The sequence below is a fragment of the Balaenoptera physalus genome, assembly GCF_965194825.1.
Source record: "Balaenoptera physalus genome assembly, chromosome: 1".
Taxonomy (NCBI): Eukaryota; Metazoa; Chordata; class Mammalia; order Artiodactyla; family Balaenopteridae; genus Balaenoptera; species Balaenoptera physalus.
The window spans coordinates 31,478,857-31,496,660 of record NC_138882.1 but is presented as its reverse complement, the minus strand read 5'-3'; the positions used below and the strand labels follow the sequence as shown (position 1 = coordinate 31,496,660).

The window sequence follows — 17,804 nt, the reverse complement described above, 5'->3', positions numbered from 1 at the left end:
GATTCCAGTCAACCCGCTGGGTTACAACTATTCTGAAATATACCCCAAACCCCAGTATGACAGATTCGTAATATACCCAAATAATTAGGATAAATTCTGGAAGTTCATAGTAAAAGAATTTAATCTATTCTTGATATACTGCTGTAGCAAAGTGGCACAGGCAAACTGTCATTTTTTAAAGCCCAGGCTGCCTGAGCCCAAAGCCCAGCTCTGCCATTTACTACCTATGTGGCCCTAGGCAAGCTATTTAATCTCCTTAAGCCTCATCTATCTCATGTGTAAAATGGGTATAGTAAGAGTGCCTCAAGAGGTTATTATGAGCAATAAGTGAGATTATGAACATCAGTGGTTAGCACAGATAGCCTTCAATGTTGTCAGATGATGGTCCTGATCGTGATGACGACAATAATGATGATGATTTTCTTTTCTACTCAATAGAGGAAGGAATAAATGAGCTTTAAATTTAAACTAACTCTCTAGCTACTTATCACTAGCTTGTTCACTTAAAACAGTTAGACTATTACAGTGAATATTTTAAACATAGGATGCATTGCCCTGGAGACAATTTGGAATGGAAAAGAATAGATATGGAAGCAGAAACCCAGAACATTTTTTGCCTTATGACACAGATGATGGTTGCTTTTCTATTACCACCTAGTGATGCTATGTCTCATATATAACCAATGCCCTTTTTTCCATTTTCTCTGCAAATAGTATAACTTACGCCCTCACTACCCTCCTGGGGATTTTATGAGGGCCTTATCATTGAGCCTTCTGCCTTCTCCCATGTGCAATCTTGGTATTGCTTCAGAAGACCTCCTAATTCATAGTCATCCCCAATTAAAAACTCTTCTATAGAGCACCACTGTCTGCTGAATAAAGGCTAAATTCTTTTATCATGATCATCATGACCTTTCAGAATCTGATCTCACTTCTTGGCATCATTCCCTACTGTTGCCCACCAACTTTCCATAGCTTATTCTCATATCTATTAATTTTCTCTGGCTATTTTTCCCCAGCTAGACGCCTCTTCTAACTTATATGTTTAAGTCAAAATCTGACCTATTTCATAAGGCTCAGCTCATTGCTCTTTCTTTAAGAAATATATTTAATACTTATATTCAGAATTAAAAATTTTCTGTGGTCAGAATAATCTATAACACTTCACATTCTACTATAAAGTTATGACTTTATAGTCATAGCTACATTTTAAATGAAGAGGAATGAAAAAAATGAACGTAAAGTTCATAAACAAGGTAACCTTGATATGAGAAAAATATTGGTAAACATATCTGAAACTAGTCGACATCATATATATTTCAATGTCCACTCGTCCCCATCAACAACCTGACTCTAAGGAGATTTAAAGGATTCTATTAACTAAGAAAAAACAATTATTTACACAACAAAGATTTTCTCTATTTCAGTGTGACAAACTTTTTACTCACTACAATGGCAGGCCTTCCTGGTGCTGTTAAGCACAACAATGTGAAACTAGATGCGAGGGACCTCTGCAGCCCTTTTCAATCAATTCTTAGTGAGTGATCACTGTGATCCAAACTAGCAGGGGATCCTTGTACCTACTAGTTACACAGAAGCCATACAATACTGAATGGATCTTTTTCCAAAGAAGATATTCAGGTGTCCAGCAAGTGCATGGAATTATTAAGAAGGTCAGAGCAGGGCTACGGTGAGGTGTCACCTCACAACTGTTGGAATGGCTGTTATCAGGGGAATGAGGGATGGCTAGTGCTGGCAGGGATGAGGGTGGGCCTCATTCACTGTTGGTGAGAGTATGGACTGATGCAGCCACTGAGGAGAACAGAACAGAGGTTCCTCAAAAAACTAGGAATGGGGGCTTCCCCGGTGGCGCAGTGGTTGAGAATCTGCCTGCCAATGCAGGGGACACGGGTTCGAGCCCTGGTCTGGGAAGATCCCACATGCCGCGGAGCAGCTGGGCCCATGAGCCACAATTACTGAGCCTGCGTGTCTGGAGCCTGTGCTCCGCAACGAGAGGCCGCGATGGTGAGAGGCCCGCGACCGCGATGAGGAGTGGCCCCCGCTCGCCGCAACTGGGGAAAGCCCTCGCACAGAAACAAGGACCCAACACAGCCATAAATAAATAAATAAATAAAGCATGACACAAATTAAGAAAAAAAAAACTAGGAATGGACCTTCCATATGGTCAAGCGGTTCCACTTCTGGATGTGTCTGAAGGAAATAGGATCACTATCCCCAGAGGATGTCTGCACCTCCACGTTCACTGTGGTGTGTGTTGTCTATGGTGCCGAGGACACAGGGGCAGCCTGGGTATCCATCAGCAGATGGATGGATGGAGAGGATGTGGTGTGTGTATGTGGTGGAATACTGTTTAGTCATAAAGGGAGGAAGGTCCTGCCATTTGCAATGACGTTGGTGGACCATGAGGGCATTGTGCTAGGTGAAGTGGGTCAGACAGAGAAAGACAAATACTGTATGATCTCACTTATATGTGGAATCTAAAAGAAAAAAACTCATAGAAACAGAAATCACATTTACAGTTTCCAGGGGCCAGAGAGGGGGATGGGGTAGGTGAAGGTGGTCAAAAGGTACAAACTTCTAGTTATAAGATAAGTAAGTTCTGGGGATATAATATACAGCATGATAATTAAAGTTAACAATATTGGATATTTGAGAGTTGCTAAAAAGTACATCTTAAAAGTTCTCATCAAAAGGAAAAAAATGTGTAACTATGTGATGTGATGCATGTTAACTCGACTTATTGTGGTGATCATCTCACAATATATAGAAATACCAAATCATTATGTTGTACACTTGAAACAATGTGATATGTCAATTATAGCTCAATAAAACTGGAAAAAGTAAAAGGGGAAAAAGTCATACAATAAGTACTACCGTGCTGGTCACTCTCCAGTTACTCACACAAAGCTGTAAATACAAAATTGCAAAATGACCACACAACAGTAAAACGGGTATTTATGTTGTTAACGTGAGTGTTGGAAGTAGGAGAAAATTAAAGGATCTGAACAGCTTCAAGGCATGTTTCATGTATGCATAATCCACTGTCAGACACAGGTGCACATACTTACTTGCCTCCCAAATAAATCTTTTTTGACATTCACTTCATTACTATAGGAAAGTAACAGGATACGCCTATTGACAAGAGAAATGGTGATCCATTTGGGTCACTCCAACCTTTATGTAGAGACCATTTTTCAAACTCCAAGGCATCAAGCACAGATTTTAGATCTGATATCTGCTGTGCATGTGTCTGTTGTGTTGTAGGATAACATTATGCTCAGAAGTTATTAACCTTTTTTTCTTAAATCTAAATCAAGTATTGAGACACAGAGAGAGGGAGAGGGAGGGAAAGAAAGAGGGAGAAAGGTGGGGGGACAGAGACAGAGAAAGAGAGAATATCTGTAAATTGATTAGAGGAAAATGTAATTTTTCTCACTTCTCCAGGTAATCAGGATGACTTCGAACAACCATTAGTTTTTTATTCTTTTTTTACTATGTCACAAGTAGCCTCTACTCTAGAGACTACACTGATAAATAAACTTAAGTACACGGTAACAGGATCTACCGATAAAACAGTGTAATCCCTTTGCCAAATCCCCCAGCAAAGGTCAGCTTCCCCAGGGCTGTTAGCTTCCTTAGGAAAGTCATAAGCTGTTCAAGCACCACCGGTAACTTCGGTTTTCCTCCCTAGGATTCCTATGCAGACAGAGGTACCTCCAGGAGCTTCATCTCCAGTCACCTCTAATGGGAAAAGACTGAGGGAAAGAAGAAATCCCTCAACATCCAACTTATGGGACACCAGCTGTGTTATTACATCAACTCCCGAGTGAGGAGCAAAGAAACACCACTTAGTCTGTCTTTCTCTCAGGACACTCCAGGAAGTAAGGCTTATCGCCATAGACTGTCTGCTGGGCCTAACTGGCCTCCTCATTTGCACCTTCGCTTATTAAATGTAGAGAATCCTTCCGCTATCACCTTCCCTTCTTCACTTCTCTATGAGAGTGTTTCGCTATGCATGTTGGAAGAGGGCATGGAAAGGACGTGACCGCAGGTTGACCCCTGAGCTGCACCTGGGCAGTCAGAGGCTCCTCACCCCTCTCCAGTCCTTGGAATACACAGTTCAGGCAAGCTTCTCCCAGCAGAAGCCGTTCGCAAGAACGCAGACTTCCGAGAGCAATGTGGTGTTGAGACCATCTGAACTGAATATGTGACTGAACCCGGTTAAAGGCTTCTAGATAAACTTTTTTTTTTTTTCCAGGGTTTCTCAACCTTAGCACTATTAGTATTTTTCACTGAGGTATAGTTGATGTAACTAGATAAACTTTTAAATTTCTGGCGGGCTGATGTGGAGACCTATTTTAGCTGCCCAAGGCAAGTCTCGTACATGAGTTTCCTGCTTATTCCACCTGCCACCTACCAATCTGGAGTGTCTGCCTCTTCCGTCTCCCCTTGCCTTCCATGTATGGAGCGGGTTTCAGGTTTCACCCAGGAAGCCCCTGAGGTTTCGAACCAACAGTATCAACAGGCCTGCCCACAACAGCTCTTACCAAATTTTGCATATGTTTATTGTTTGTACTTCATCTTGTTCTTTAAAAAATGTATTTGAAGTTTATCTATATTATTATGTCATATCTTATTTTTAAAATATATTTAAGGTCAATTATAAAGATACATTAAATTTCAATGATTTGAAATTAGAAATTGAAAATGATGTTTTCAAATTAGATTTTACAGAAAATACTGGTTAATAAGTCAATGAAAATTTGGTGGCAAGTTTTTAACTAAAGTGAGGCCTCATGGCTCTGTCTTCTGATGAGATCAGCTTTAAGTGGCCCATGTCACATATCTGAGAGTGAAATGGACTAGAACGTATAATCTGTCAGACAAAAAAACCCAACATGATGAAAAACTGAATGAAATTTAATAAAATGTAATTAGAAAGATTTCAACATAAAGCCAGTGTTTAGGTTTAAATAATCAATCACGAAAAGTATCAACAGAACTTGAAGAGGGCCTTGCTATACAGTAGCTTCTCTGAAAAATACTTCCTTTGATTGCAAGCTCAATGTGATCTGAAGTGTAAGAGGGTTGATAAAACAAAAAGCTATTGAAACCATTTATGCAAAAACAGAATTATAATGTCCAGAAAACAGGTGGTAGAAGTTCCACTATACTAATCAAGCCACTCTGTGGTTGAATTTTCTTATGGAAACTATTTATACACCCTAGAATCTAAAGGCATAATCTTCCACACTACAAAGCAAAATAAAACCCTGTTTCTATTTGGATGCAACAAATGTTTTCATCAGTCATCATTTCATCTCTATTTAGTACAGCTTTTTCATAATTCCTATATTAAATGCATTCTTCTTCAGTGGATTTTTCCTTTTATTTTTTTAAACTGTTTGCTCTAGCAGACGTCAAAAACCAACGAAAGAGACATTTAAAATATACATACTATTTTATTGCCAACTCCTAATCCTGTCTATCAAAAATGAGAGAAACAGTCTAATTTTAGAAAGAGGGTATTATCACTTACCCATTGTGCTGTTGTTTATTGAACTGAAAGTCACCACTAAGATTGCAAAATCTCTTAGCTTCACTTTGAGGGTGAAAAACTGTTAATGAAACCCGATTGAGAATCTATTGCATTATAATATAATGGTGGAGAGAACAAGCTTTAAAAAAAAATCTGAGTTTGAATCCTGGCTCTGTCAATGCAGCTTAGCCTTGGCATCTTCCTTAAGTTCTCCAAATCTGTAACTAGTTTAAGGATAAAATTATATAGCATATGTAAAGTACTTAGCACAATGCCTCACATATGGTAAAGAAATAATATATTTTAACTATTATACTGTTGTTTTTGATATTCTTATTAGAGTCACTATTATTACTATTACTTATTCACTTTTACATACTGTGAGACTGTTTTAGACCTGGAATCCAGCAATCATTTTTGCTATTTTATTTCTGCATTTACTTACTAGTTTCACTCAATCCATAGACTCTCTAAAACAGCAGAGATTTAAATCTACTCATGGGTAGAACTCTGGGCAATTTTATTAGCCAGCTACTAGTTTGCCCAGGAATGTTTTATAGAAATACGAAATGAGAAATACAGCTTATATTCAGATATTCCCAATTAGGGGGTCACAAGGTAATTATTCATTCATACACACACAATACAAAGACATATGGTAAGGCAGAGATGAAAAGTGATTCGTATCATAAAAGAAACATCAATCAAATGTTGGGAGAGTTCGGCAGACAAAGGAGGAATTTTGTTGGTCCAGGAGGTTAAAATTGTAATAGACTGAGAGCACAGTCTAGTTTCCAAAATTGTTCTTGGGGTACTTTCACACTGAATCTCCCTCTCACCCACTGTACCCTCAGCCTCCACTCCAGTCCTTTCATTTAAACATTTATTCATTTAAACATTTATTCCAAAGAGTACCATTCAATTTTAAAAAGTAATTTTTTACTTCATACACTGCCAATGAAATATCAAAAACAACGAAACACTTCCCTTTTAGATAAAGCCTAATTAATTGTGCAAACTGTTTTGAAAACTTGATTGTGGTGTATCTCCTAGTTGCATACCTGTAAACAAATGAGAAGCAGAAACTTATTGGCAGCTTGACCTTCCCTGGAGAATTTAGTTGGAATACTGATAAAATAAAGCCTCGGAATCCTCCCCACAAATTGACACGAACAGGAGGAAGAAAAAAAATTAAAATTTCAACTTCTGAACGATATAATACGGGTTCTGACATTATAGGAATGCAACAGACAGTCCTATTTCCCCACCAGCCTTTGTTTTCACTGCCTCCTGCAAGGGATGGAGAGGTTTTTTTCCAAAATGGTGAATAGTCATAACTGAGTTGGTCTCAGTTCACTGTCGCCTGGGGGGAGAAGGATAACAAATACAAGGTTTTATTTTGTTTTGAAGAGTCTCTCACAGAGAGGAAATTCAGTAGGTGGAGTTTAGAAAAAATCTCCAAACAGACCAACAGAGAGGCAGACCTAGGCGCTCCTTAAAGGCATCAACCACTACAATATTGTCATTTGCCTCGCCTAGCTTTCTCCACCACTTACTGCTCAAGGCCTGCTGGACTACTGGTATTGATAGAAAAACACTCAGTTGGTGAGATGAGGTTACTGAGGTGACAGCAACTTCACAAAGTTTGTTTAATCACATGTGAGAATTGGCCATGAGTAATCCAGTAGTGACTGGATATATCTCAACTGAATCATTCCAGTCTTTACTTTGAGGCCATTATAACAGATGTATTCAAAATGGTATCTAGACGACTAAGGAAAGACTTAGGTTGGAAGAATGAGAACTACTTTGTGAGTTAGAAAACCTGGGTTTGTGTTCTCAGATCTATAATCTTGGCTAAGTCTAAGACTGAGGTTTCTCATGTGCCATACTCAATAAGGATAATAACTCCCACAGGATAACTATGGGGACTAAAAAGAAATAGCATCTCTAAAAGCACTCTGTAAAGGTCAAAATACTGCTTAAATGTTAGGCTATGGCAATCTTTTACTGAGCCTGACAGTCATGATTTGACTCCTTAAATCTCAATAATTTAACAATGATTTAAAGGAATACACTGTGTTTTCTTATTTTTTGTAAGAATATCAAAACTATTTGTATAGGCATTATGATCTATTAGCAAGATCAAAAGGCCATTTTGAGTTTTATTAGCTCTCTTTATTAATACAAAAATGTTCTATTTATTTTGCACCTTAGTTTTCTCATCTTTTTCGTAGAAAAAATAGTCCTTTGTATTTCTCTGTTTTAATAAGTTTCTGTGAAAGTTCTACATAAATAGCAAGTATAATATTATAGTTTCATGAACATTGTTTGGCTCTATAATGTTTAAGTAAAACAAAACCATAACCACAAAGGAACTTGCTCAGAAATCTATTAGTATAATAAGTCAATGTAATATATATCAAAAAGTGTTTTATTCCCTTCCAAAAAAAAAAAAAGGTAAACCAGAAATAAAATTATCTAGAATAAGCAGATGATGGATGAGAAAAGTAAAAGCTTTTCAGAATTCTCAGCTTCTAGACTGACATTATGAAGATGGTGGTTAATTAGTGGTTTAAAATCTTTTTCCCTTTAAAGAATAATTAAGGTTTCTGCTAAGAACAAGGGCAATGGTTGAAATAGCAGAATCCGTTCTCAGTCAGAGGTTGTATGGGTCATATAGATCATTAAGATCATTCTAGGCCATGGAATGCTTTAATAAGCTCAATGACACTCAGTCTCACTGAACTGATGCACCTCTTAAAAAAAGAAACTTCCTATCCTGAAGGGACTCATTCTACAGTTGAATGGCTGTTAGAAAGTTCTTTTGTATATCATAGGGCAATACAGTGAGGAGGGGCAAACAGAGCATTCCTCCCAAACAGCAATAGTCACTCAACGGATAAAAGTTTCCTTCTCTAATGTAGTTTTTAAAAAGTAGCATTAAGAAAGTCCATGGATTTTCAGTTTCTTTTGAATACTATGACCAGTTTGTATTTTTATAAAAAGAGGAAACTGCAATGAAAAAGGCCATGTCTTGGCAAAAATCCGTATCAGTAGTTCTAGCTGTAAAATCACTTCTAGAATCATCAGTTGATTTATGCAAAGGCTCTAATATATGTAAATACAAAAGAAAGCAAACATTAATTTCCACAAGCATTATTAAATTACGACATATTAGGAGTCATTAACAATTAGCTGGCAGGGGCACTAGGTTTTGCCAGTCAAATGTTCCAAACAATCAAAAATAATATCCACGAGACAATTAATTTCCTGCACATTGATTATTCCAATCTCCACATTAATAAGAAAGGCTAAACCAAATAAAATGAAACAGCACAGCAAGAAACTAAAGACTGAGCCCACTTGTAATGGGGTGGTCTATAACCTTGAGAGATGGATTATATCTCTCAGGTTACTGGGGGAGTATGGGAAGTTATTCCCGCACCTTGAATCATACCTTGAAACCTTAGCACTGCTTGGAAAGCATCTTTACATCAGCTATGCCCTTCCCACATGCACAAACACACGCACGTTTCACAAAGCAAAGAATTAAGACCCAGATTGTCCAAACCAACCAGCTAGTAATGATAAGCAAAGTCGGAACCAGGGACTTCAGATTAGTCCAATGTACTTTTTACTCTGTAAGGGTTTAAATGGCTATTTAAACACTCTTGAGATTGCAGCAAATGCCACTGCTATTAACAACTTACAAAGCAAACTGAGAAACTGCCATTTTTGTCTTAGTTTGTGGAACTACTTTTTAATAAAATAGTAGAAACAAATATTTTGAATCTGTTGTAAAAATTTTAACCACAATTCTCTTTCTTCCTTCACACAGTCTTAAATCTGTCAGACAGTTATTAAATATCCACTAAATCTGCCAGGTGATACGTTAGTTTCTCTAGGGACACAAGGGAAACCAGAACCAGATCCTCTTCTTAAAGAACCAAAAAGATTAAAAAAAAATAAGCACACATGCAAGCAGTATCTGCAGCTGGAATCAACAGTTCCCTCCTTCAGTTTACTTAACATACAGAAGCGTTTTGCTTTGGAACCAAACTTCCCAAGGACTTTCCTCTTTCTGCTTTTTAACTTGTGACTATATAAACTATTAAGCCTGTAATCTTAAAAAACCATTTATAACCATTTTTAATGTAAACAGCTGGAAGTTTCGTGGAGAGAAAATAAGATGCTTTATTGCTTGCATAATGTTTACGCATTTGTAAAACACTTCTACGTGTGTAATCATATATAATTGTCACAATAATCCTCTGAAGTGGCTATTCCTAGCACCTCCATTTGTGAGGAAAAAGAGGCTCAGGGAGTTTAAAAGATTCCCTAAGTTCACAAAGCCACAGAAGTGTGGCCCACTGCCTTCAAGACATGGGCTACAGGGCCCATATTCCAACCCAGTAGGGAAGTCACCTGCTATAGTTTGTAAAACACAGGATTTGGGGTTACACAGACTTGATTTCAAATCCTGACACCACCATTTTCTATCTGTGCGATCTTGGGCCAAGTCTTTACCCTCTCTGGGCCTCACTCCCCTAATATGTAGAATGAGGGAACAGTACCCCCTCATAGGACTGTTACAAAAATCAAATAAAATCACACATGGGAAACAGTGTGTTCTCAAAGCATTCACCTTCCCTTGTCTGCCTTTATCTACCCATTGTTCACCTCCTCTGCCTCCTTTCCTTGCACCACCCTTAGTTCAAACACACTTGCTTTTTTTCTTGCCTGGACTGGGCAGGTCTCCCTCGCTCAACAGTGAGGAGTTTAACAATCATTTGATGTAGTATGTTTCACACAGAGTGTATTTCCATAGCAAGAATTAGCCCATTGGTAAACCAGGGAATTATGTCAGACCAACACAGAAGCCCCATGGGTTCATGCACAATATTTCTTAGCACATTACGTTTTGTGCCACCACAACACAACAGCCAAACACAAAGTATACGCATAGTGGGTGCAGCAAGCCCTGGAGGAATGTAGCACTGCTCACATGACCCATTCTTCCTCTTGGCTCAGTCTGGCTAAATGCTAGGTTTCAAAAGGGTTTATTGCACATTTCTCTCATATATTTGTACAAAACAAACAAGCAAACACTAGATAAGGAGCCAGAACCATTTCATAGTAAGGCTGTCACTGCTCCTCTACCTGCAAATTCTGCTGCTTATGTCCCTCTGTCCTTGTTTTCATAATTCAGCAGGCAATACTTCCTTATATACTCTTCCATCAAGCCACCCTCTCCTGTATTTTCTAAAGGTAAAGGCTTGTATTACTGTGTTATTTCTTTACTTATAGGGAAGTTAGCATGTTTTTATAGCCATGCTAGAATTTTTAATAAGATTGTTTTGGTTATTGCTTAATTATAACATTAAATGTTTTGGTGGTTAAAACATTTTGAGTGATCTATTCCAATTCTATTTCCTTCAAAATGCCAGTTATTTTTAGTGCGTGATTTTGCAAAGTGTGGGGCTTTTTTAGTGGAACTTATTATGCCACAGCAGAAATGTCTATATTTTGCTTTGTTGTGTGGGTATTTCTGATATACTCGGGCACCACAGATTGATGGAATAGATGGTGTAAATAAATTGTTTTCATTGCACTTACTTGACTCTCTTTGTTAAAATTCAACTCAGCACCTCATCTGCATGGTTAAGAATGTACAATTTCCTACGAAGACGCTACCAAGAAGGGTAATTCTTTTTCATAAATATGCTCAACAAAATGCTTATAAAATTTTTTATAAGCATAAAACAAGGCTCATATATAGTGTTCAAATAAATTTAGGCAGTACTGGCCTAGCTCTACAACTTTAAGTAGCTTGTGTTTTAGTATGTAAAATGATTCCATTTTCAAATCAGCTAAAAAGACATTGCAAGAAGAGCATCTTCAGCTATAAAATCTGTTATATGAGTAATTTCTAAGGTAAAGAAATAAATTCAAATTTTTTTAAAAGTGTTTCCTCTTATACCTAGCATATTTAATTGGCAATAAAATGAAACACATGGTTTTAATGTGCATTTATTTTTTGACATGGGCAAATAACCTTTCCAGGCCTTGGTTTCCTCATAGGAAAATAAGAATTTTTTAAAAATTGAGTAAGGGACCTCCCTGGTGATCCAGTGGTAAAGAATCCGCCTTACAACGCAGGGGATGAGGGTTCGATCTCTGGTCAGGGAACTAAGATCCCACATGCCGTGGGGCAACTAAGCCCGCACGCCACAACTACTGAGCTAGAGAGCCTGAGTGCTGCAAACTACAGAGCCCATGTGCCCTGGAGCCTGCGCACCACAACTAGAGAGGAGAAAACCTGCACGCTACAACTAGAGAAGAGGAAAACCTGCGCACCACAACTAAGGAGAAGCTCGCCCGCCACAACGAAAGATTCTGCATGCCTCAATGAAGATCCCGTGTGCCCCAACTAAGACCCAACGCAACCCAAAATAAAGTAAATAAATAAATAAATAATAAACAAATCTTTAAAAATAATAAATAAATAATACAAAATTTAATAAGTGCACCATCAATTTTATGTTTTACACATACACATATACATACATGAAATTAACTGTAAAACTGTTGATCCTCCAATCTTGGGACTGTAAAGTGCTCTGATAAAGAATATATGATTGTCATCACTGATTCTTTACCCCCGACACATCTAGCAAAATTACCTAGCACAAAACAATTGTTCAATAAATACTTACTAAATTAAATTGAACTATTTACATAATTAATGTGGCAGAATTTCTCAATTATATTATTTAAAAGAAACTAGATTTATTCCTAGAAAGCAAATAGCTTGCTTTTAAAATAAAACAAGGGCTTCCCTGGTGGCACAGTGGTTGAGAGTCCGCCTGCCAGTGCAGGGAACACGGGTTCGTGCCCTGGTCTGGGAAGATCCCACATGCCGCGGAGCAACTAGGCCCGTGAGCCACAGCTACTGAGCCTGCGCGGCTGGAGCCTGTGCTCCGCAACGAGAGAGGCCGCGATGGTGAGAGGCCAGCGCACCGCGATGAAGAGTGGCCCCCGCTTGCCGCAACCAGAGAAAGCCCTCGCACAGAAACGAAGACCCAACACAGCCAAAAATAAATTAATTAATTAATTTTTTAAAAAAAGTTTATAAAATAAAACAAGAAATGTATATTTCAAAAAAAAAAACTTTTTCCCTATTACTATCTTACAGATTAAAAATAAAAGGTTTTGGATGTAGCTGCTGAGTTGGTTAGAATTTGGTTTGGTCACAAGTAACAGAAAATCCAAATCATGGTATCTTAAAGAAGATATAAAGATGGCAATAAAACTACTCTGTATGATATTATAATGATGGATACATGTCGTTATATATTTTGTTCAAACCACAGAAGGTACAACACCAATAGTGAACCCTAAGGTAGCCTATGAACTTTGGGTGATTATGATGTATCAGTATAGGTTCATCCTCGGTAAAAATCTACCACTCTGATGAATAATGTTGATAATAGGTTGGTTAAGTAGGGTAGGGATTATATGGGAAATCTCTGTACCTTCCTCTCAATTTTGTTGTAAACCTAAAACTGCTCTAAAAAAATCTTTTAAAAAAATAGAAGAAGAGTTTTTAATTTTTAATTAATTTTTAATTTTTCTCTAACATAGAATTATGTAGGCAGGTCAGGTTTGTATGCTGACTCTATAATCATCAGGGACCCAGGTTCATTCCCTTTTGTTGTTCTGCCATCCATAACTCTCAGCTTCTACCTCCCAGCCAAGATGACTGCATTCTAGCCAGGAAGAGTAAGAAAAGGAAAAAAGAAAGGTATACTCCCTTCCTTTAAGTGTACTTCCCAGATACTATATACACCTCTTCTGTTTACATCTCATTGGCCAGAATATATCAAATGGCCATGACTAGCTGCCTGGGAGCCTGAGAAATGCAATCTTTATTCTAGTGGCCATGTGCCTAGATGAAAATGCAGAGTGCTATTACTACAGAAGAAGAGGAAAAGAAATATCAAGGACAGAGGGGTTTACCACAGTTTTATAAAGTGATAATGAGCTTTGAGTCAAACAAATCAATAGGGTACAAGTCAAACAATTCATAGTGTACAAGTAAATTAATTAGTTTCTAGTAAACTTTCAGAGTAAGACAGCAATGGGGAATGCCAGAACACATTTCCAACAGATAAAGTCCTTTTGATTGAAGCCATTGAAAGTCTCATCCCACATGACCTATACTAAGACATCTTCAAATCAGTTAATCAGTTCAAATCAGTTAAAAGAAATGTTATGAAAAGAATATACAACTGCATAAAAACAAGATTTAAGATGAAAAGAGAAATTCATTTGAAATTATCTTTCTATACTAATCTAAATGAATAGTAACTTTTCTGGTTAAAATCAATTATATCTCTATTCTTACCTTAAGAATAGAGTGAGTGCTCTATATTCACTAACATTTTCCAAACTTAAATGTACTGGGAATAAAAGGATGGAAAGACTAAATAAAAGTCAAAGAAAGACAATAAATATTCTAATTTGAGAGAGTCTGGAATATTCTTTAAAACATTTACAAGATTCTTTAAGAGATGTGGACTGCCTGTCCCATCCCAACAGCCCCAAAAGCAGTTACTTCATAGATTCAAAACAAATAAAACTGAATTCATTTTTAAATGTGCTATTATTTTTAAATTTCTTATTCATTAAGCTTCATCACTACCATCACCCAAAAGAGTCAATTATGGAGGTTTCACTTTAACTGTAAACTTGGAAGCTAAGGATAGAAAGGACTTTAAAGACCTCCCCATTATTAAAAAGGTAGCTCAGAAATCCAAACAAAAATAACAGAATTTTGGTTAGACATAAATCTAAGTGGTCATGTAGTTCATAAGTCAAACCATTCCACACTGCAGACAATCAAATCTCTTTAAAAGTTCACAAACTCTCCAAAGAAGATATGAAAATAGCCAATAAGCAAAAGATGCTCAATCATTTGGGAAATGCAAAACCACAAAGAGATGTCACTTCATACCCATTAGTATAACTACTATCAAAAATAACAAGTGTTGGTGAGAATGTGAAGAAGTTGTAACCGTTGTGCACTGCTGGTACGAATGTAAAACAGTGTAGCCACTATGAAAAACAATATGGTGGTTCCTCAAAAAATTAGAAATACGATAACCATATGATCCAGCAATTTCGATTCTGGGAATTAAAAGCATGGACTCGAACAGATATTTATACACCAATGTTCACTGCAGCATTAGCACAATAGTCAAAGGTGGAAGTAACCCAAATGCCCATCCATGTATGAAAGGATAAACAAAATGTGGTATATACATACAATGTAGTATTTTTCAGCCTTAAAAAGGAAGAAAATTCTGACACATGCTATAACATGGATGCATCTTGAGGAAATTATACTAAGTGAAATAAGCCAGTCACAAAAGAACAAATACTGCATAATTCCACTTATATGAGGTAAAAAGAGTAGTGAAATTCATAGAGCCAGAGAGTAGAAGGGTGATTGTCAGGGGTTGAGGGAGAGGAGAATGGGGAATTGCTGTTTAATGGGTACAGAGTTTCAGCTTGGGAAGATGAAAAAAGTTCTGGAGATGGATGGAGGTGATAGTTGCAGAACACTGTGAATGTACTTTATGCCACTGAACTATACATGTAAAAATGTTTAAAATGGTAAATTTTATGTTAGATGTATTTTACCACAAAGAAAAAAGAAAGAGAAAGAATGATAGACCCATTTTAGCAATATGAAAAAAATGATAAAGCTCATGGAGTAAAATATGCCATTATTTTAAGGACCTAGGACAAATTATCATTTTATTTACCTTTATTTACCTTTATCTTCCTTAAAAGTACTTATACACACTAAAGAATTTATATCTTAAATGATATATTTTCTGAGATTTGCTTCAAAATAACCAACTGGGGGAAATCCAAAGTGAGGAAGCATAAATGAAACAAGATTTACCAGCAGTTAAGAATTGTTGACACGATGTGATGGGTACATGAAGATTCTTTATATTATTTTTCTCTACTTTTGTATTTGTTTGAATTGTGTAAGATGAAAAATTTTTAATATTTATTGTACATTTACCATATGAAACAGCTTGAAACAAAATCATCAAGAGCCAATGAAGAGCAGCAAATTCTAAATTCTAAAATATGTATGAGAAAGACAAATTTTAAAGGGAAATCCTCTTTATATGTCATCACTTCCACTTATAGAGAAATCCTTTTGGGGCAGCATTTATAAGTAATAGTTAACATATATTAAATGTTTCCTACTTATCCAAGCTTTACATGCACTATTTATAATAACTTATCATTATTATTATTACTATCTCCATTTTTCAGAGGAGGAAACTGGGACTCAAAGAGGCAAAGTAATTTCATTAAAGTTCACAAGTATTAAGTAAATTTTAAGTCTATGGAAGGAGACATTTGGTTTTCTAAGGGATAAGATCAACACTCTTGCCTCCTCTGTCTCCATAAATCTCTGAAGACTTTCAACATTAGCTTAGCTCAATTTAGTTCATTTATTGAGCACTTACTAAGTGTCAGAAGCTGGGCACTCTGGGCACTGTGCTAAGCACTCAGAACTGCAAACAGAAGATACATATCAACATAATATTTATTTTAGAAACCAGATGACCCAATATAAATAAATTTTCCTAACAGCCAGTTCTTCCCTTTTCACAGCAGTGATCACTCTACGATAAGTTGTCTGACATCTGTCCTCACCACTGTAAAATAAGCTCAGTGAGGGCTCAAACCCTATTGTCTGACATCTGTCCTCACCACTGTAAAATAAGCTCAGTGAGGGCTCAAACCCTATCTGTCTAGACCGCAACTCTATCCCCAATGCCCACACAAGGCCCAATCAGAGCTGAGGCTCAATGTATGTATGGTGTACAGAACTGAATTTTGAGTGTGCCGCCCATTCACTAACTTAAATGGAAGTAACACAGTGAAGAGGCAAGAATACGGTCTTTGGATCAAGCATTCATTCATTTATTCACTCATTGATTCATGTGCTTAGGCACTCAATATTCAGAAACACCTATTATGTGCCATTTTTCTAGGTGCTGGGAACACAGCACTGAAAGATAGGAGTCTCCACCCTCGTGGAGCTCACCAGCTCTGTTACTAATCCCTGAGCAATCTTGGGCAGTCACATAGTCTGCATAAGTCAGTTTCAGCTTTCTTATTAGAAAAACAGGATGCTAATAATCAACGTGCAACATATTTTAAGGAAATCAGGTAATACAGGTAAAGGCCTTGACACTCAATAAATGACAACTATTCTAATTAAAAATAAACCAAAAGTCAAAACCCAAAATACTAAATATAAAACAGAGCAAGTGACAAATGGCATGAATTTCCAGAGGAAATGCATCTAAAAAAGTTCAGCAAGAGAAATATTATTAATAATATGTTCTATGTGTACTTAATTTTCTTCAAAATGCTTTGGTATACATCATTTTAAATATTAAAGGTGAAAAACTTCCCTAGATTTCTGTACTAGAGAAAAACTTTCTACTAACCTTTTGCTTAACGTTCAAAAGCTTCTGTGTGGCCAAACATGGTTATGTAGATTTATATTGGTCTTGAAATCTTCCAGCAATGACCAAATGGGGGAAAGCATGTTAGATGGACTCCTAAATGACCTACAGCCATGGGGACACTCAGCAAGCAGGGAAGACTTGTCAAGGAGAGTTTTGCAAAGTTTATTCTTGCAAGGAACCTCAGTAACTTCCACAATTCCTAAAAAGAGTCTGTATTACCTGTCAATCACTCTCAGTCAAACATTCTCACTTATACTTCATCTTTTCAATGATTCTGTAAAGTAGTCTCTAGGAAAAGTTAACACACTTGCCCAAACTTACACAGCCAGTCGGGGGCAGAGCAGGAATTCACATCTAGCCCTTCTGACTTGGAGACTCTGTCACTCCGTCATGAATTACTACTTCCCCTAGACTACTGTCTTCCTTTCAACATTCTGAGACATATGAAAGAGAAGTGAGCTTAAAAAAAATGGATTTCTTTATAACCCAATTTTAAATTCTGAACAAGGATTCCAACCACTTTAAATCCCTTTTACCCAGGGCTTCTGGTTTTCCCTCAGTCTTATTAGGAATTGGAATGGCTATGATGCATGTCTGAGACACCATAAGACAGAAATTAATTGGAATACTTTCAACATCAGCAAATCATGTGAGATGCTGCGAGTGCACTT

The 17,804-nt window shown here is 37.1% G+C and overlaps 1 protein-coding gene across 7 annotated transcripts in view; it reads right to left on the bottom strand.

Annotated features, from left to right (window-relative positions):
* Positions 1–17,804, bottom strand: part of RGS7 (regulator of G protein signaling 7) — a 552,379-nt gene that overhangs the window by 532,264 nt on the left and 2,311 nt on the right. The window lies entirely within an intron of this gene.